Genomic DNA, 20,974 nt, shown 5'->3' on the forward strand with positions numbered 1-20,974 from the left:
GAAGAAATTAGTAGAAAGCTAAAGAAAGTTGAAGTCAGTTTTGTTCACTGTCTGTGCAACTGGAAATTTTGGGGGGGAAAGGATTTGGAGTTTGGAGAGAGGTTAGGGACAGTTTGATTATATTGAGATTAGAGAGACTTGAAGAAACTTACAAAGAAATTGCCTGGTAGCAATTTCAGATGGACAGTATCCTATCAAGTTATAACTTTGATTAACTAAAAGCTCTAAAATTTGAGGCCCAGGAAGTTTATAGCCCTGGGAGGAAAATTGAAGTTCTGAATATTACTGTTTGCTATTGTAAACCTGGATTTGATGTGATTGAAGTTTTATCCTGAAGCTAAATTGTGTGGCCTCATTTACAGTGAGATGTGTTCTGCTACTTGGAAAATTGTGGCAAATTAGAACTTAATGCAAAAGACATTTGATATTTGCCAGTATGGAGACATGCTCAGAAATGACATGTATCAGAAAACCTGAGTTCAAATATGGTTTCAGAAATTTATTAGCTGTATGATCTTTAGCAAGTTACTTCACCTGTTTGTCTCATTTTTCTCATGTGTAAAATGGGGCAATAATAGTGTATTCACTGTACGTGTGAAACTCCAAAATGTAGTTATTCTTATATTATAAATGAAAGGTAAATGAGATATCCTTATATGTGCTCACTGTTAACCATTCTTACAACATGAAAAAAAATGATAATACCTCCACCCTCCACTGCCTTTTGAGGCAACCTCTTGAGGGATTGTAGTTTGACATTGTCCTGAGGTCGATTTCATGCATAATTGTCTGAATTTCTCTTAAGCCATTCATGAGAAAAGCCACATGCTGTCCAAAGAGAGTGTAACCTGAGAACTGTTACAGGTGAATGTGTGTTGGGAAATGTTGAGGGGATGACTTTGTGGGGCAAAGGTAAGACTCTTTTGACTCAGTTTCCCATTGTGCTATTTCCTTTCTGAATAAGAAATTTTCCCATCTGGTCAGTTCCAAGCCCGGCTTTTGATACTTTGTGAATAAATGTTGGACTTTGCTACATGATTGGCTATTAAATATGACTTGTACCTGGACTCAAATAGAGTTTTCCCTTATTATGGCTTATTACAGATCAGTCTGGGCCCTTGAAAGGATAGTCTTGATATTATAACCACATCCCTCCCTTTTTCTTGCATAGTAAACTTTTATAACCAGGGCAGATGAACAATGGAAGTTTTGTTGTTGCAATACTAAATCTACTAACAGATTAATACTAAAATATTGAGCTACTTGTTTGTCCTTTGTGCTTGAAGAGGTCTAAAATAACATCACAATGTCAGAGTCAATGTACAGTGTGTCCTGCTGTGGTTGATCAGATCAATATGAGCTTAAAAGACTCTACAACAGGCTGGGCACAAATAATGTGTACTACCATATGGGAAGGAGATGTATCTAAATTTGTGCATCTCACGTCTTTTTGAGCTACCACAATTCTGTTTTAACATCTTAGCGCGCAGCACCTTCTTTGATGTGGGCACACCATGCTAGGTGGTCCTGTGCCTGTGTCTCCCATGTCTCACAACTGATGCCAAAGTTTTTCAGAGAGATCTTAAGAGTGTCCATGTACCACTTCTAACCTCCAAGTGAGCATTTGCCTTGTGTGAATTCTCTGTAAAATAATCTTCTAGGCAAACATCCTTTTGACATTCAAACAACATAGCTATCCCATTGAAGTCGCATCCTCTGTAGTAGAGTTTGAATGCTTGGTAGTTCAGCTTGAGAAAAAACCTCAGTACCTGGTACCTTATGTTATTAGGTGATCTTGAGAATCTTCCAAAGATAATTCAAATGGAAGCGATTCAGTTTCCTGGCATGGCTCTGATATACTGTCCAGGTTTCACAGGCATGTAACAATAAGGTCAGCACAACAGCTCTGTAGATCTTCAGTTTGATAGGCAGTTGAATACCTCTTCTCTTCCACACTTTTCTTTGGTGCCTCTCAATCCCTGAGCTAGCTCTGGCAATGCGTGTGTCAACTTCATCATCTAATCTACAGCATTCAAAATTTTTCCATTTGCTGTAACCGATGGTTCCATGTATGGATGGTGTGGTGCTGATTGGTGGACAACCTCTATTTTCTTGGTTTTAATCATTAGGCCAAAATTAGCACAAGTGACAGAGAATCAATTGATCCATACTTTTGGGCATCTTAGCTTCAGAGACTATATTGGGCACACAATTATCAGCAAACAAAAAGCCATGCACCAACTCTCTCTCCACTTTAGTGTGAGTTACTATAATGAGATGCAATTAAGAAAGATTTTAACTACTTTAATCTGCACTTGTGGTCAACTTCATATCCTAAGCAACTAAGTAAATGAACTCTTAGGTTGCTATCATCTTGCTGATAGCTGTCTTGTTCATGTATATGATTAAGCCCTTGACATATCTCATTCATTCAGGTGGATATGAGGAGCACACACACACACACACACACACACACACACACACACGCACGCACACATGCACACACATCTTCAAAAGAGAAATAGACTAAAGATGTAAAAGTTTTAAAAATTCACTGGAGTGGTAAACTGAGATAAAGCAACAAGATTAAGCCATTAGAATTCTAAGGACTAAAATGTATCAACAGCTTTCAAAATGGAACATACTAGTTTTGAGTATCTTTAGAAATAAACTCTCAAAATATTTGAATCAAAGGTTTTACATGTAAAATTGCATTAATAATTGAAAGAACTCTTAAATTCATGTCTCTTCTCCCCTATTTTGAAGTAGCTGTGTGATAATATTGAGACAAAAATGTTTCATTTTCCAAGTCAAGACCTTGTGAATCCCTTTCAAGAACAAGGTTAGATCCTTAAGGTCTGAACAGGTTTTCAGTACATGGACTAATTACTGAAAGACCAATATGATTAGATTTTGTTATGTTTTACTAAATTATGCAAAATCTTATCATCAGCAGGACTTGGTAGCATTATCTAGAGAATCTCTGCAAGTGACCTGGTTCTTGGCTATAGTGAAGGGAATGCCTCCACAGGTCTTCCCTGATCCATATGTAACTGTCTGAGAGATGCACAGGAAGTACTTGCCAGAGCCCTGAAGATCACAGACACTGCAGAAAGACTTGACACCCCTAAAGGTACTGCTGTATTGAATTTCTTTATTCATTTGTAAATTTGCTTGTTATATTACTCCTGTGTAGTATTATGGACCTGTTACCTACTCATTCATTTTTTATTGGGATAAGAGTGCCCGGGGCGACTCCCGGGCCTTCGCCTTCTACTTACCTATCCCCGGTCTTCGGACGTCTCCGATCCCCCTCCCGGTTGGGGGAGGGCAATAAACAGGCAGAGCACCCCAAAGGAGTTGCAGTCAGCAAGCTTTATTGCGTTTCTTCTTCTCCAGCTCTCGTGGTCATCCCCTTTTATTATCCCCTGTCTCCTCCCCCGTACCTCCCATGGGCGGGTGAGCTCCTCCCAAGTGCCTCCCCGTGGGTGGAGCCAGCCTGTTACCAGGGCCATCCCAGTACCCCAAAAGGGGGCAGGTTCGGACCCTCAGGCGTCTCATGGTCCTCACGGGGGACCCCGGTCCAGAGCTGTCCCCCAACATTTCCCCCTTTTTGTTTTACACGGGTAGGTTGGGCAATTCCCCCCATGGGGACCTGCCCTCGCGGTGTCTCAGAGACAAGACATCGCCTTTAAGACTCTCCAGTGCCCGTGTCAATAATTGCAGGAGGCACTTCAGGAGGCACGGCAGGATGAGACACATAAGGACAAGAACTGCAATGGAGGAGAGCACCCCTGGCAGCCAATGCAAGTCCAGGATTCGTTGTAACCAATCGAAGATGGAACGCTCTTCTTGTTCACGCTTTTCCTCAAACGTTCTGGAAAGGTTATTCAGCTGATCAATAAGCAAGTCCAACTGATGGATGTCATCTGTGGCGTTGTAAGCCAGTATAGCCCCCTGGAGGGCTTTGCGGACCGCCGGCCATTGATTGGGGAAGGTTGAGGAATCAATTGGGAGGTTAAGCACGCAAAGCGGGCGATATTTATAATGGCATTGTAACATCTCATAGCGTTGATGTAACGCCATTTGGTCTCCTAGACAAAATACCGTGTCTTGCAGGGCGGTGATTTGGCTTTGGAGGAGATGGTCTATGTGGTCCTGATGGTGCCACGCCGCTACCTCTGATTTCATGAAAGATTGGAGAGTGGAAGCTAATAATTGTCCTTCCTCTATTAGTTGTTGAATCTGAAACTCTTCATAAGGCGGGGAGTCCCTGTGCTAATGCCCAGTAGGTGTTGCCCCTTTGATCCGCGGCTCGCTGCTCTGCGGGGGTGGCGTTGTACCATTTGGACTGGACAGCCTCGGACCCAGGAAGGAACTGTTGTAAGGCCATCAGAAGTGTGAGCATGGTTATCTCACGCTGTTTGCACACCCGCTTTGGACGGTGCCTTCCTCTCTGCCCTCGTCTCCTCCTTGTTTTTGGCTTCTTGCAGCTCAACTGCCCACCGTGTGGGGATCCAGATCTCCGTCCCTGGCTCGGCTCCATCTGGTTGGACACAAAAATACCCCTGACCTCTCACTATAACTACTCCAGGGCCATGCCATTTGCCTTCTTGGTCCCTCCACCAGATTCGAGCTCCGGTGAGGCAGGCAGTAGGGGCCTTTAACGGCCTTTCCCTTCTGCCTCCCATCTCGTGGAGATAAAATCTTTGTGCGGGGCATGTGCCATCATCTCAGATTTGCAAAAAATTGTGAGTGAAGACGGCTTGTGCCAGATCACCTCGGGAGAGGCGCCCCGCCACCCTTACTCCCCCTTTTTGTTTTAACAGAAGAGTTTTTATAGTGTGGTTAGCACGCTCAACAATGGCCTGACCTGTGGGATTATATGGGATGCCAGTAATATGAATAATAGAAAATTCTCTACAAAAGGCGGCAAAGGCAGAGGAAATATAAGCTGGCCCATTGTCTGTCTTTATGGCTCGAGGCACCCCAACCATGGCAAAGCAACCATAGAGGTGGTTGATCACTGCACGGGCTGTTTCCTTAGGCTGTATAGAGGCCATAATAAAATTGGAGGCCGTATCAATACAAACATGTATAAGAACTTTGCCAAAATGTGTTACATCCATTTGCCAAAGATCGTTAGGGAGATCACCACGGGGGTTAATTGCGGTGTCTCGGGCAAGAGGGCGAAATGGGGCACAATTGATACACTGTTTGACTATTTGGCGAGCGTTTTCTCTGGACAATCCATAAAGGCGTCGCAAAGATCGGGCAGATAGGTGATACTTATCATGGGCTGCCTGTGCTTCTAAATGCAGAGGGAATATAAGGGCTTTATCTACAATATCATTACCCTGATAAATGGGTCCTATGGTGGACATATGTGAGCGAATATGCAATACATAAAGAGGAGTAGAGCGTTGTAACATGGACTCTTGAATATCATATAGGATTTGAGCTATAGTTGAAGCACGGGGATTAATGAGGGCAAAAGGTAAAGCAGCAATAGCATTTGCACAATACAAGCTATCAGTAACAAGATTAAAGCTCTCATTAGGTAATATGGAGAGAGCATATTGTATTGCCAGCAATTCATTTTTCTGGGCTGAGGAATGCTCGGTGGTGTACACCTTAAGGAATTGCCTGGAAGGGATATAAACCGCAGCCCTATGGTTTTTAGTAGCATCCGTAAAAACAGTGGGTCCCGTAACTGGCTGTAGAGATACAATAGTAAAAGGCATATGGATAGGAAGGACTTCCCATCCTCTAAGCGCTGGGGGGAGCGGAAGCTTTATGGTATTACACATACATAAAAGAGAGGCCCATTCTGGAATCTCATCGGAGAAGCACCTTAAGGCTTCCTCTGATGCCTCTAAATTCAAAATGGGAAATCTGCCAAAAGCCAATAGGCAGCGCTCGGCACCTAAAAGAAAAAATTGGGAGACCATTGGCCATTTATGTGGAAGGGCCTTTTTGTTGCGAGGGGGGTACAGCCACTCCAAAATGCCATGTGATTGATAGAGGCACCCAATGAAAGTACTGGCTTTTAATATAGTGGCATAAATGGGTTGGTTGGGTTCCTGCCGCACAACAACTGTGGAGCATCTGTTGAGGATGCTCTTGGCTGCCATTAAGGCCTCGGATGTCCAATGTCTGGGTGAAAGCAGAGCGGGATCCCCTCGCAGCAAATCATACAACGGGTATAATTCACCATCAGGGATAGGGGTAACTGCCCGCATCCACTGTATAGCGCCAATCAGCTTTTGAAAATCGTTGAGAGTGGTGAGCTGAGAAAGATCAATGCTCGGAGGACGGCGAGCAATCCGTCCTTGTTTCAATTCATGGCCAAGATACTGAAAAGGGGGTGTAGTCTGTACCTTGTCTGGAGCCAGAGTTAGTCCGTGGGCAGCTAAGGTATCGACCATAAGTTGAGTAAGCGCCATCGTGGAATCCTGACTAGGTGTGGCAATAAGAATGTCATCCATATAATGAATGATAATGGCCTTGGGGAAGCACTGTCTGAGTGGGGAGAGGATGGCGTGGACATACATTTGGCACATAGTAGGACTATTTGCCATCCCTTGAGGGAGCACGGTAAAATGATACCTTTCATATGGCTGCTGGCGATTTTCCGAGGGAATGGAAAAGGCAAATTTGACTCTATCTTGTGGATGTAAGGGAATGCTATAGAAACAATCTTTGATGTCAATAATTGTCATACTAAAATCTCGGGGGATCGCAGCAGGGCTAGGGAGACCAGGTTGTAGCGCCCCCATAGGCAGCATGCATTTATTAATCTCTCTAAGGTCTATGAGCATGCGCCAAGATCCATTTTTCTTTTTTATAACAAAAACAGGAGAATTGTAAGGGCTTGTAGTGGGCTCAATGCGGCCCTGCTCCAAAAGGGAAGCAACTATAAAGCGTAAGGCGGTGAGCTTTTGAGGGGTTAGGGGCCACTGCTCAACCCACACAGGGGTCTCGGTTTTCCATGTTATAGGTGGGCTGCTCACGGTCACAGTGGCCCCGGAATGTTTAATTGAAGGTGTTCTGGGGTGGTAAGGTGTAACCAAAGTTGCTGAAGAAGGTCACGCCCCCAAAGGGCGTAGGCAAGGCCTGTCAATTTCAAAGGCCTAAAATACCCCTGATGATTCTCAAAGGTCCAATTCAAATGTTTAGCAGCCCGTAGTGCCAAACTGGCACCCCCTACTCCAGCAACCTGGCCAGCACCATCGTTCACTGCCCAACTGGGGTGCCACTGGGATGCATTGATGACTGAAATATCTGCTCCGGTGTCGAGCAGACCCATGATTGGGCGTCCTTCAACCAAAATCTGTATCATGGGGCGATCGCCCACAATGGGAGAGCACCAATTAACTTGATGGGTTTCCTGCCCGGACTCTTCAACCCAAGGCAGAGAGATACCCCTCCCAACGGGAGTTCCTGGGGCAATGTTTATGGGATAACAATGAGGATTGTTCAAATAAATCATGGAGGACCCGCTGGACAACAATTGAGTATGGACTATGAATGGCACATAGCCGGAGGGTCCCACCACCAAGCGGGGAAAGGGAGCGGGGGGCACATCAATCCCTTCAGTATGCCAAGGCCTTATAACTAAATCAGTGTCTGAGGGATCCATGGCAGATGTGCATATTAGGGTTGCAATTTTTGGAGAGCCTGTTGATACTGCTGCGGGAACGATAGGGGTACAGAATTCCCGGGCTGGGGGGCAGGGACAGGGCCTACAGCCTCCACTGGGAAGATCTGTTTCTGGGGTCGGGGGCCCCCCCGAGAGAGGCCCCCTTTCCCATTTCCTGACCGAGGTGGTTGAGGCTGCTGCTTTAGACGGCAATGTTTGGCAATATGGCCCGGTTTCCCACAGCGAAAACAGGTGGGCAATGCTCCCATTTTAGCGACAGGGCACTGGCTCTTAAAGTGCCCCATTTGGCCACAGCGATAACATTGTTTCTGGGCCTTGGTACCTTGAAGGGCCTGAGTCACCCCTTGGGCCACCGCCATCACCATGGCCTGGTGGGTGTCTTTAGGTGGAATGTCTAACAGCCTCTCTACTATCTCCTCAAGGGAGGCGAGAGGCCCCAAGCCCGCTAGGGCTTGGGAGCATTCAGGACGCAGGCCATCTCGGACCAGCTGAATTATCAGGGAATCCGTTCCTGGTCCCGAGCCAAGAGACCGCCGGACCGCAAGCTGGACCCGACTCACAAAATCAGTGGGGGACTCGCTAACCCTCTGCTTTAGCCCTACCAACTTGTCCCTCATAGTCCCCGGGGCGTCAATCTTGGCAAAACCCCTAATATGACAATACTGAACTGCAGCCATCACCCGAGGATTGAACTGGAGCTGGTCAATAAGCTGCGAGTATGGCCCTGCCCCTGTTATCATATTCACAGCGTCCTCTGTCTCTGCAATATTGTGTTCCTTGACATATCTGAGCACCTCTTGTCTAACGGCGGCGCCATAAGCCACTACCTGACCTGGTGTAAGAATAGCCCCCGACACTTCCTTCCAATCAGCTGGGGCCCATGGCCAAGTGGCTGTGGTATTCGCAAGGAGATGTTTCACATAAGGTGACGAAGGGCCGTATTTGGAGACGGCCTCCTTCAGTTCTTTCAATAATTTGAAGGGCACCGGTCGATGGAAACGGTTCTCGTTTCCCATCGGATCCCTCTCCACAATGACAGGGTAAGCGCCGGCCCCCTCCCACTCCTCTAAATCTATCTCCTGTCCCTCCGCCAAAGCTGCGGATAGGCTCTGAGTGAGTACACTCAGAGGCTCCGAGGGCCCGGACTGCCCGTAGGTAAATGACCGCGCTCCTTGTGATGATTGTGACAAGGACGTGGCGGCTGGGGAGAAGGAGAGGGCATTCAGCCCGACCTCGGGAGGACTGGGAGTTCCCAAATTCCATTGAAACTTCTTCCTGCGAGTTCCCCAGCCCTCTCTTGCTGTTTCAGGGACTTCCCATTCCTTCTTGAGTGTTCCTCCCTCATCGGACTTTCCCTTTGTCTTGGGAACTTTCCACTCCTTCTTGGGCGTTCCCTCCTCATCAGACTTTCCCTTTGTCTCGGGGGCTTTCCACTCCCTCTTGGGGGTTCCCTCCTCATCAAACTTTCCCTTTGTTCTTCCCCTCGGGGCTCTAGAGTCCCGCCCCTTGCTCAGCCATGCCATCTGGAAGGGCGCAGTCCTGGTCCCTGCCTGCACATTCTCTTAACATACCCCATGGATATAAAGGCTTGGGGTTGGGATCATCCTCATCGGATTCCTCTTCTTCTTCTGTTGTCCCTTGAAGGGACTGCCCTGTCTGGGTCTCACCGTTTGATCGCCAGGGGGGACGGGGATTCGAGCACAAAAGTGCGGCGACCACTTGAAAGAACGTAAAGTCCTCCTCTGTTAATACACTCGGGTTCACCCTCTCATAGGCAACCATCTGTTGTCCCACTATGCCCCATTTAGCTGGGCGTAACCCACAATGCTCTAGCCAAGGGGAGACATCCCAGATCTTTTCCACAAATGCTCTACAGTCCCGAATGTGGGGCTTAAGCCCATGGATCTTACAAAGCTTATACAGCTGACAAGCAAGTACTCCTTTATCTTCGGGCTTTAAACTGGGAAAACTATTTCCCTGACCCATCCTGGCCACTTCTCAATACTGAGGCTGCCTGAATCTTCCCGCAGTAGCGGAGCAAGGCTACTACTGCGGGGCAAGGCGGATTCTCCTCTCCCTACGGCGGTCCCTGTTCAGGGTGCCAGATGCCCGGGGCGACTTCCGGGCCTTCGCCTTCTACTTACCTAGCCTCGGTCTTGGGACGTCTCCGGTCCCCCTCCCGGTTGGGGGAGGGCAATAAACAGGCAGAGCACCCGAAAGGAGTTGCAGTCAGCAAGCTTTATTGCGTTTCTTCTTCTCCAGCTCTCGTGGTCATCCCCTTTTATTATTCCCTGTCTCCTCCCCCGTACCTCCCATGGGCGGGCGAGCTCCTCCCAAGTGCCTCCCCGTGGGTGGAGCCAGCCTGTTACCAGGGCCATCCCAGTACCCCACAAGGGGGCAGGTTCGGACCCTCAGGTGTCTCACGGTCCTCACGGGGGACCCCGGTCCAGAGCTGTCCCCCAACATAAGAGTACCAACTTTTCATAATTCTTGCCTCCATTAATCTTTCAATGTGTTGTCAGGCCACCAGATTTGGGTTATGAGCAAAATGTTACACTAGATCAAATAGTGGAGTGGCCAATGGGATATAATCACACTCAATCCCTGAAACAGAATATTCTTTTCAGGAAGAAAAGACCCTTCTGAGAATTGTGCTTAAGCCAGGGGGCCAAGCACCCAAGAATGGGTTTTTCAGGGTAGCCTCACAGGGGTTTTATTTCCTGTGTAACAAGAAAGCATATTACTGGCTCCCCTTAAAGTAGACAGGTGAGTATGGGTTGGGGCGGGTGACTGTTGCCCTCACCTGGTGCTCCTGAATAAAATGAACAATTTTTATAAGAATTTTTTAATGAAACCATAGGCATTATGGAAGACCTAAATACTGAAGTCCATGCACTTAGGACTGTAGCCTTACAAAACAGGTTAACTCTGGACTTCTTCCTGCACTCTTGTAGGTCAGGAGTGCTACACGTGGTTCCAGATAACTTCAACCACATGTATAACCATATGGAATCTGTTCTAAATGCCTGGAACAAGGTCCAGGAAGTGGTGGAGCCCTGGTCCCCATGGGAATGGCTAAGTACTTGGTTCCCAAGTCTTTCACAGCTGAAGTATCTGTTTGTGGGGTTTCTATTGTATCTTCACAGGGTTTGTTGCTATTTGTGTTTATGGTGCCTCCTTTGGTGGAAAGAATTGATTCCCAAGCTAATTCCCAAATTACAAGTAGCAGAGGTTAGGATAACGCAATTGAGAATAGAGGGGTAATGTAAGTACAATTGTGGTACTGCACCATAAGTATGCTTAGCACCAAATGGAGGGATTATCGTACATAATCTAGCCACCACTGCTGTACAGAATTTAGCCGCTGCTGCCAAGTAGTGAACCCCTTTCCTAGTTATACATGCCAGCCCTCTTGTAAGGGGGAACTGTAGTATGTGCCAATCTGAATGTAGAAACTGGATCCGGTCATAGTGTGTGCCAAACTGAGAAAGCATAGGAAAGGGCAGTGGAAGATGCTTTGATCCCTCCAAGACTACACTAGCAGCCCCTTTTAGAAATATGTACCTGTCAGGATTGTCTTGCTCTTATTATGAAAAGGTGTCTATAAAAGCAGCGAGCAGTTTGAAATTGTCACATACATACATATATACATGCATGTATGTATATGTATTTTAGTTTGACAAAGGATTTTCCCTCCTGTTTCCTGGAGGGTGACCAGCTGTGGATAGAAGGTCCTAGGAGCTGTTCCATTCTCTATACCAGTTGAAGGACTGGAAAGCAAAGGTGTAGTGTCTGTCCCCTTGCTCCCTTCTTTCTCTAAGACTGAAGTCTCAAATGGACAACATGTGGCCCATAACACTCCAGAACCAGATTAAAATATAATTGGGAAATATTTAACAAAATGAAAAAATATAATAAAACACAGATAATATTATGTTTTAAAACTAAGCTAATGTATGGACTGCAGGGATCTTTATGTATAGTTTAATGTCCCCATTTTTATTTCATGAAAAACATGGCTTGGTATACTTTGAGAGACAGTCCACTTGCTAATTCTCTGTATGATTCAAACTTGTCATGGCTATTTGAAACTATGCATGTATTTGGCTGGGTCCAAATACCCCTAATTTAGTTGGCATTTTAATGCTACTTGATTCCTGGGAAAACGTCGATAATATAAGATAGAATATGTGAATTAAAATATATATTAAACATATCCCTCTATTTCTACCCACTAGAGCACCATTCCTTATAACAAAGTGCTAAAAAAAAAAAAAAATGGAAAAAAAACATTTCAACAAAAACACTATACAATGCGTCAAATGAGTTGACAATGTATTAAAAGTTCCACATCCATAGTTTCACACCTCTGTTAACAAGGGAGATACATTCTCTTATCTCCTAAAGCAAACTTAGTCTTAATTACACAGCATTTGATCTTTTAATCTTCCCCCCCCTCAACCCTGCAGTTTACATTGTTGCTTTCATTGTTATACTGTTTTCTCAGTTCTGCTTCCTTCACTTTGCATCAATTGATGTCAGTTTTTACCAGACTTCCCCAAGTTCTTTGTTTTCATCATTTCTTAGAGGAAATAACGTTCCATTTTACTTTCCTAATCAAGAGGCATCAACTTTGTGGGTAGTTTTTTGCTATCCTTTGGACCAAATGGGCCTTGAGATGCCCCCTAACACTGTCCTTCTGTGAAGAAGATAGTGAACTGCATGAAAGAGTTGAAATGTTTCTCAATTCTGTACCTGCTAATAGTAACAAAGGTGGACGTTGCTTTGGTCAAGTGGCAAGGGTCACTTTGCAGTGGAGATCATATCTTTTGTGTCCCCCCTCAGGGGTTTATGTTGCTAGATACAATTAGGACTTCTTTGTCAGTTTGCTCTGAGGCTTGGTGGGCTGTGTGGAGAAATCTAGTTGCTTTTATGCTTTTTGTTAATTGATGCAAATTAGTCCTTTTGTAGGTGTCCTGATGACAGTATTCATGAAAATACCAAAGGGTTTTGTAGGGAGTGAAGAGGCAATATTCGACTGCCTGATAAAGCAATTTAAAGAAACATCCCATTCCTACAGAACATCTGACCAATCTGGCTCAATGACTGGAGAAATCTCTATTGCTCCAACTGAAGCAAATGAACTCAATTATTAGTTAAGATCATTCATTCTGGATTCCCAGTATGTGCTGTAAAATAAGTAGATAAGTTATTTTAATATTATTTTATATGTTAAGATTTTTAAAGAAACATTCTGTTACTTAGTATGCATATAAGCAATGAGAATTTCACAATAAGTCTTTTAGAAAGAATCTGATTATCTTTGGAATTTATAGACTCGATCTATTATATAAAAATTAAATTAAATTTTAATTAAATTGTTCAAATTAATTTTTTGTCTTGTTTTAAAACTTAAAAAAACTCCCTTCAAAACTCATGCTTTGATGCTTTGGGAGAATAATAATTATGTTTATATTAGAATGCTTCTGATCTCATCACTTCTAATCTCATTAGCATGCTCCTAACTGCCTTGGTATACCACCTCCTCAGTCTCCTCTCCTCTCTGAGTAGAGAATGGAAGACTGAATTGCAGCTCTTTCTGGCTTCAACTCCACAGAACAAGATGACCCCTGGTGTATTCTCCATCCTCACCCCACTTTGTATGTTGTCTTCCCCCAGCAGACTGTAAGCCCCTTGAGGGCAGCATTCTTATTTGGATCCCCTGAAATTAGCACAGTACCTGTCACAGTAAATGTTTATTGAATTGAGTACATTCTAATATAATTATAATACTTATATAATTATGAGTTATGTATATATGTGCCATATTTCCCCCATTTAACTTCATGAGGTTAGGGCCCAAATATTAATTATCTTTATAAGTCTCTCAACACCTGTCAATAGAATGAAATTGCCATAGAGGGGAAAAAGTAATGGATTGGGAATCAGAGGTTATTGGTTTAAATGTCAGCTCTGACACTTTCTACCTGGGTAACCATGAGCAGGTCTTTTTCCTCATTTGTAAAATGAGAAGGTTGGGCAAGATGACTTCCTAAGGTCCCCTCCAGCTCTAGACTTAGGGTTTGATGATAATTTCAGAAACAATAACTAAGAGAATCAGGAAAGGCTTAGTGGAAAAGGTGTCACACCTGCTCTGTGCTTTGAAGGAAGTGGGAGGGAGTCCATCTCAGACATCTAGAATCTCTCCTAGAGAGGCAGCAGAAGGAGACTTGTGTGTGAGGGAAAGCCAGTGGGACAAGGAGAATAACAGTCCACCTTTGAAAAATGATGCCTCAAGGTGACAGCATAGTGCATAGAGCACTGATTCTGAAGTCAGAAGTCCTGAGTCCAGCATCTGATAATTACTAGCTTTATGACCCTGGGAAAAGTCACTTAACCTCCTCTCCACCTCGGTTTCCTCAACTATAAAATGGGGATCATAATAGCACCTACCTCCCAGGGTTGTTGTGAGAATAAAATACAATATTTGTAAAGTGCTCTTGTGAATTTTAAATCACTATATAAAAGCTAGCTATTATAACTATTAAGGAAAGTTGCAAGTAGACCTAAAATATAAATTGGCTTCAAAAGACCCATAAAGGATAATGCAAAGCAAGTATTATCTGTATCTTACAGATATAGAGACAAATCAGTGGATCATCGAAGATCACATTTCATGCTAATATTAAGAAGTCTCTGAACTTTGAGCCAAACATACGTCCTGAGATTTTAGGTCCTATATTACTCTGGTCTACCTTGTTTTCAGTGTCTGATACTGTGTCTGAATTCTGCTGCTTTCATAGGATGAGGAGCATCTGACTCAGTCCCAGCTGAAGGATATATGTGTGTGTGTGTGTGTGTGTGTGTGTGTGTGTGTGTGTGTGTGTGTGTATGTAATCAGAATACTCCAGTTCCAACCACTGTCACCTTGTCTTATTTCTCTAGCAGAACTCCTCCTCCTCCCTCTCCTCTTCCTCCTCCTTCTTCTTTCTCCTTCACTTCCTCTGAATTTCTCCTACTATTTAGAGTAGGAAGAAGAGATAGAAACAGCAAAGAGACAGGAACAATTTAAGAAGGACCCCAGGGAATGTGGATGAGCCCTTTGCTGAGAGAAGTATTATAGGATTATAGGTTTAGCCTTAGAATTCACCTGTATGTCATCTAGTCCAATCTCATTATCTTATGATGGAGGAACTAAGGGCCAGAGAAGTTAAATAACTTGTCCAGAGTCACTAGTGAAAGGCAGAGTGTAGATTTGAGCTCCAATCCTTGGCTTGAAAGCAGACAATTTTTTTTCACTATATCCCATTGCTCCATGTTGGTTGAATTCTCTTTTACCTGAAGCCCTAGAACCACTCTGAAAACATTTATATTTTTTCTACAGGGGAGAAAAAAGAAAGAAGATGAGACATATAGGGATTTTCATTGAATATAATGCTTTTAGCACTTTTCTTCCATGTCCTGTTCATTCAGAGTGGATAAATGCAGGGACTCAAACTCAGATTTCTCGATAACTAGGTTTGGAATATCTTGTCACTATTTATTTGAGACTCGATGGAAGGCCCTTAATGCTAAATCCCATGAAAGACACAGAACTATCACCATGGCAACAGGAGCTTGAAGAGTAACTATGGAGATACATACACTATACTTGGAATTATGACCAGATGGCTGCCTGGTGTTAAGTATTGAAATAGGAAGAATGCTACCACAGTAGCAAAGTGCCTTGAATGTACATCAATTTGTCAAGGACTTATAATTTTGTTGTCATGCAAACTCTAAATATATGACTTATACAGAAGTCTTACAGAGTTTCCTGAAACTCAGAGGCTTTCCCATGATCACTTAGCAGGGAAGCATCAGAAGCTGGATTTGAACAGAGGTTTTCTTGATTCCAGTTCCTGCACTCTAACCACTGCAGCCTTACCTTGAACTTAGTAGGTACTTAGTAAATGCTTAGTTAATTGAAAAAATATGCAGATAGATTACAGGTGGCTGTGTCTCATTCAGTCACACTCATCTCAAATTTAACTACAAGGTTCCTCAGTAGCATACAAATCATCCGGGGCCATCTCCAGTCATCCAGATGAATATCTGGTCACTGGACCCAGATGACTCAGGAGGAGAAAGTGAGATTGGTGACCTTGCACAGCCCTCCCTCACTCAAAACAAAGTCAAGTGCGTCACAGCCCTCCCTCCCTCAAAACAAAGTCAAGTGCAAGTCATGTCATCATTTCTCTGATGTCATGTTCTTCTCTGAAAATGAAAGATGAACATAGACTGTGAGAAGACCAAGCTGCCTGAGTGGGGACCCAGTTAACTGGGTAACCCAGTTCATCTTCTCCCTTCTGTCTCCCTCTTCCCTTCCTTTGGGGCTTTGGGGTTTACTGGCTCAATGTCCTTCCTCCCTCTCTCCCTTCTTCCCTCTCTCTCTCCCTCCTTTCCTTCCTTCCTTCCTTCCTTCCTTCCTTCCTTCCTTCCTTCCTTCCTTCCTTCCTTCCTTCCTTCCTTCCTTCCTTCCTTCCTGCCTTCCTTCCTTCCTTCCTTCCTTCCTTCTTTCCTGTTCCCAAAACCTTAAACCCAGTGTACTCTGAAGCCCATGGGCTGGACAGCAAAAGGTCCCTGCCCAAGCTCCACTTAATGACTGGCTTAGAGTGATTATCACTAGGAACACTTTCTGTTGATTTAGTTCTTTCTTCTTTTGTTCATTAAAAGGGCAATTCCTTGACCACTTCTTAAAGAAGCTTATTCACTCAATGGGCATTACCTCCCTTTAAGTGAGTATCTGTAATGACCAGCCTAAAAAATTCAAGGTCTCCCATTACATCCTGGGCCATGTCCAGTCATTCTGATGAATATCTGGTCACTGGACCCAGATGGCTCAGGCAGAGAAGGTGAAGTTGGTGACCTTGCACAGCCTTCCCTCACTCAAAACAAAGTCAAGTGCAAGTCATATCATAATTTCTCTGATGTCATGGTCTTCTAAAATGAAGGATGAACACAGGCAAACCATCCATCCATGGAACATCCGTATATAAATGGAGAAGCAGCATGATATTGTCATTGGGATCTGATGATCTGGGTTCAGTGAAGCCCCTTCAAGTCTCAGCAACTGACCAGATTAGATGTGACCCAGGGAGAAAATACATTAATCCAAAAGTCCACTCCATTGGAGAATTACCTCAGCCTTCCCCTGCCTCCTGCTCTCTGGATTGCAAAAATGAGTGGGAACCAGGCCAGAGGTGGGTATCTCCCTGGTCAAGAGACTTCAGTTATATCCTTCATCTCTCTTTGCACCAGGGGCTACTGTTTATTTCTAGTTATAAGCCCTTTTTGGGGGGGGGGGATATACTCACTCTGGGTATCATGGCATCATGAATTTTGGGACCTGCATCCCATCCTGCCATTTTGTCATTGTATCTCTCTAAATTTTGAACAAGTATAGCTTTCCATCACTATTCCTGCCTTCAATATAGGAATGATTTTGATGTATTTCCTTCCCCTAATGGCATCTGGGGAGGGTCAAGAATCTGGTTTAATACACAGGGTGATCATCATTACCAGACCCAGGACAAGCTTTTTTCCTTTTCTTGGGTCAAGGTAGTGGGAAACTGGTGGTATATTGATTCATTTCACGGTACAGAGAAAAACTTTTGTATTTAACTACTTCGTATACATCTGTATTTATTAACTTTATATTCATGCTATACAGATTTTTACATGTACTTGTTGCCTCCTCAATTAGACTGAGGATCCTTTTGAGTAAGGGTTATTTCATTCTTTGTACTTGTATTCCTAGAGCCCAGCATAGTGGTACCTGGCAGATAGTAGGTATATAATAACAATAAGCATTTATACAGCATTTTAATGTCTGCAAAGTACTTTACAAATGTTAACTCATTTGTTGGTTGGTTGGCTGATTGATTTTTTTATTGATTTGTTTTTTCCCATGTAGATAATTAGACTAGGTTCTTTTGAATGATTACTGATTTCACTGAGGATTTTTGAGCCAGACTGTGGAGGACCTCATCTTCTATAGGGAATCCTCTTCAGTGTACTTAATGTTGCTAATGCTAGTTCTACACTCAGAATATCTCCTTAGCCCTTTCAAATTTATTTCCACCCATTTCCTTTGTCTAATCTAATCACAGGCAGCAGTTTAAAAAGCTTCTTGATAAAAATAGAGCACAGAAATAATAGTTTTGGGTTTTTTCAACCTTGGATCTCTACCACTGCTTGATGTACCAAGTTCACATTATAAATGACATCAGTGAGTTCATATTCTGAGATCACATCCTCATCACCAGATGTGCTAGACCAGGATGGCATTTCAGGGAACAGAGACATCAGCTCACCGCTTTTGATCTAAAGACAAATTTTATGGACAGCATTAAAAACAACTGATGAAATGCTTAAGAAAAGGATACAAGAAGACGTAATGCTTTTGTCTCATTTCCAGTCTTGGTTCCTAGTCTCATACTGATTCTGGTCAATGACACCATCTAAATACACAATCACAATCCAGAAAATCAGCCCTGCTCAAATCTGAAGATTTATTGGAATGCTCTGAGCTAGGAAGGGTCTATGTTTTTGTATACTGAAATAAACAAAGGAATTGGTAGCCTTAGGTGTGAGGATCACATGCACTCATGGAAGCATCAGTCATGAGCAGACTAGGAAACCACAGGAATTAGGATAATTCCTTTGGTATCAGTGCTAATACTCAGAGATTCATCAGTTAATCTAGTGCTTCCCATCAACACATTCTTACTTCTGGGAAAAGGGGGAAAGTCTCCTCAATGGTCTCTTTATTATGGCATTCAGTTGATATGGGTTAAACTTCCACATGAAATCTTTATAAATAGAGAGAACATCCTTCACTCCATCCATTTGCCATTTTTCAGTACAACTAATTCATTTAAATGTCAGGTTGACATTTTAAATTGTACATCTCTTTTTCTTTGCTCTTTCTCTTAGTCTTGTATTAATTTTTATGTACATCCTGTCTCTTTTTTCTTTGTTCTTTCTCTTAGTCTTGTATTAATTTTCACTTTTGCTTTAATTAGCTGATGATTCAGGAATGACTCCTACATCAGAAATAAATCATCTTCTAGTATCCTCTTTTTCAAAATATCTATATCTGTATATCTATTCTGCTGGACAGAGCACTGGACCTAAAGTCAGGAAGACTTGAGTTCAAATCTGGCCTTAGACATTTAATAGCTGTGTGACTATAGGCAAGTCACTGTGCCTCAGTTTCCTCATCTGTAAAATGGTGATCATAATAACACTTAGCTCCCAAAGTTGTTTTGAGGATCAGTGAGATAATACTTATAAAGTGCTAAACACAGTGCCTGGTACACAGTGGACACTTATTAAAAGGTCGTTCCCTTCCCCATCCTCCATATATTTTCTATATACTTATCAATGCCATTTAACTGCAACTTCCTTTAGGCTTCCAACTTTTTATTTAAATTTGAACCCAGAGGACCTGGTTTCAAATACTAGTCATCCAATTAATACCTGTGTGACCTTTGGCAATTCACTTAGTCTCTCTTGGCCTCAGTTTCCTCATCTGTAGAATTAGGAGTTTGGGAATAAGCTTCAAAAACTCAGGGTAACTGCAATGCCACGATGAGGGACTAGAATGGGACTTTGTTGGGTGCTGATTTTGTAACCATAACTAAAAAAGAAATAAAGTTAGTCAGGCATGATGTTTTCTAACCAAGACATGTTCAGTCTTGGGGATCATGGTTTTCTTTTGTTTTTTAAATTAAATTATTTCTTTTTAGTTTTCAACATTCATTTCCCTAAGATTTTGAGTTTAAAATTTCCCCCTTTTCACCTCTCCAAGATGGCATGCAATCTGATACAGGCTCTACATATACATTCATATTAAACATATTTTCACATTAGTGACGCTGTAAAGAATTAGAACCAATGGGAGGAACCATGGAAAAAAAACAAAACAACAAAAAAAGAGCAAATAGTATGCTTCCACCTGCATTTAGACTTCATGGTTATTTTTCTGTATGTGGATAGCATTTTCTATCATGAGTCTTTTGGAGTTGTCTTACATACTTGTATTGCTGAGAAGAGATAAGTTTATCAAAGTCAGTCATGGAACAATGTAGCTGTTACTGTATACAATGTTCTCCAGGTTCTGTTCATTTCACTCAGCATCAGTTCATATAATTCTTTCCAGGTTTTTCTGAAGTCCACTTGCTCATCATTTCTTATACCACATACATTCACGGTTTTCCTTTCTAGATGTTCACTATCCCTTAACTGGCTTTGGGGGCCATTAATACTGTATGTGAGTTTTTTTCTCCATTATTTTTGCTATCTCCTCTCCCTGCCCCTCCCCTTTTGAACTATTATGTAACATAATCCCTCAATTCTTTCAAGACTCTCACATCCAGCAGGGATTTCTTCTGTGTGGATTTCTTGGTTCTATTTCTCTTACAAACTTTATCTTCCCAAATGGCAGTCTATGTCTTTAAATAGCAGTTTGAAGACTGAGGTGTTAGGTTCCAAATGAGGAAGTTTTCTGTGCCTTATGATGAAAGTAGATTGTTATAGAAACGTGGACAAATCTGTTCCATTTTACGTCTATTTACTGTACTTTTGCCAGTTTTGATCTATAAATGTTCCAGGGATGATGATACAGTTTACTTGGATCTCACGCCAAGCTTTCTGTAGGCTTGTTTTCTCTCCCACTGTATTTTCTTGCTTTATAAGGTGATTCTGCTCATGATCTGCTGCCTTTTCCTGAGTGTGAGTTACCTTGGCTATTTCCTCTCTCTGTTTGCAAGGAGGACAAATATTACTTGATAATTCAATTCCATAAGCATTTATTAAGTACCTACTAGGTGCAGGGTACTGTGCTAGATGTTAAGGAGGCAAAGAAAAAATTACAAATAGTCCCTGTTCTCTAGGAGCAATATAAGAGGCTTTTTATTTGGGGGGTGGGGTTGAGGGAGGTGGTTAGACTTTCTTGTGGCTTGCTTTACCTTGGTCAAACTTTTGTAGGAAGTCATGATAATAAATATCTTTGCCTTTTTTTCAGTTTCTGTTTTTAGGCCATCAATGTCTCATGCAGACAGGTCACTTTAAATAGGTTATAATTGTTTGCAATTTCTTCTCAACTTTAGCTTTTTTTTTTCTAATTTGATGTTGGCTTTGATCTTTGCTCTAACTAGTCGATGGTCTGGCTTTACACATACTAATTCTATGGTAGCCATAGCAATAAGCAGTCATTCATTAACTGTTAAAACAATAAATACTTTCTTCTCTTTCTACTTCCTTCCT

This window comes from Notamacropus eugenii, chromosome 2 (assembly GCF_028372415.1).
Source record: "Notamacropus eugenii isolate mMacEug1 chromosome 2, mMacEug1.pri_v2, whole genome shotgun sequence".
Taxonomy (NCBI): domain Eukaryota; kingdom Metazoa; phylum Chordata; class Mammalia; order Diprotodontia; family Macropodidae; genus Notamacropus; species Notamacropus eugenii.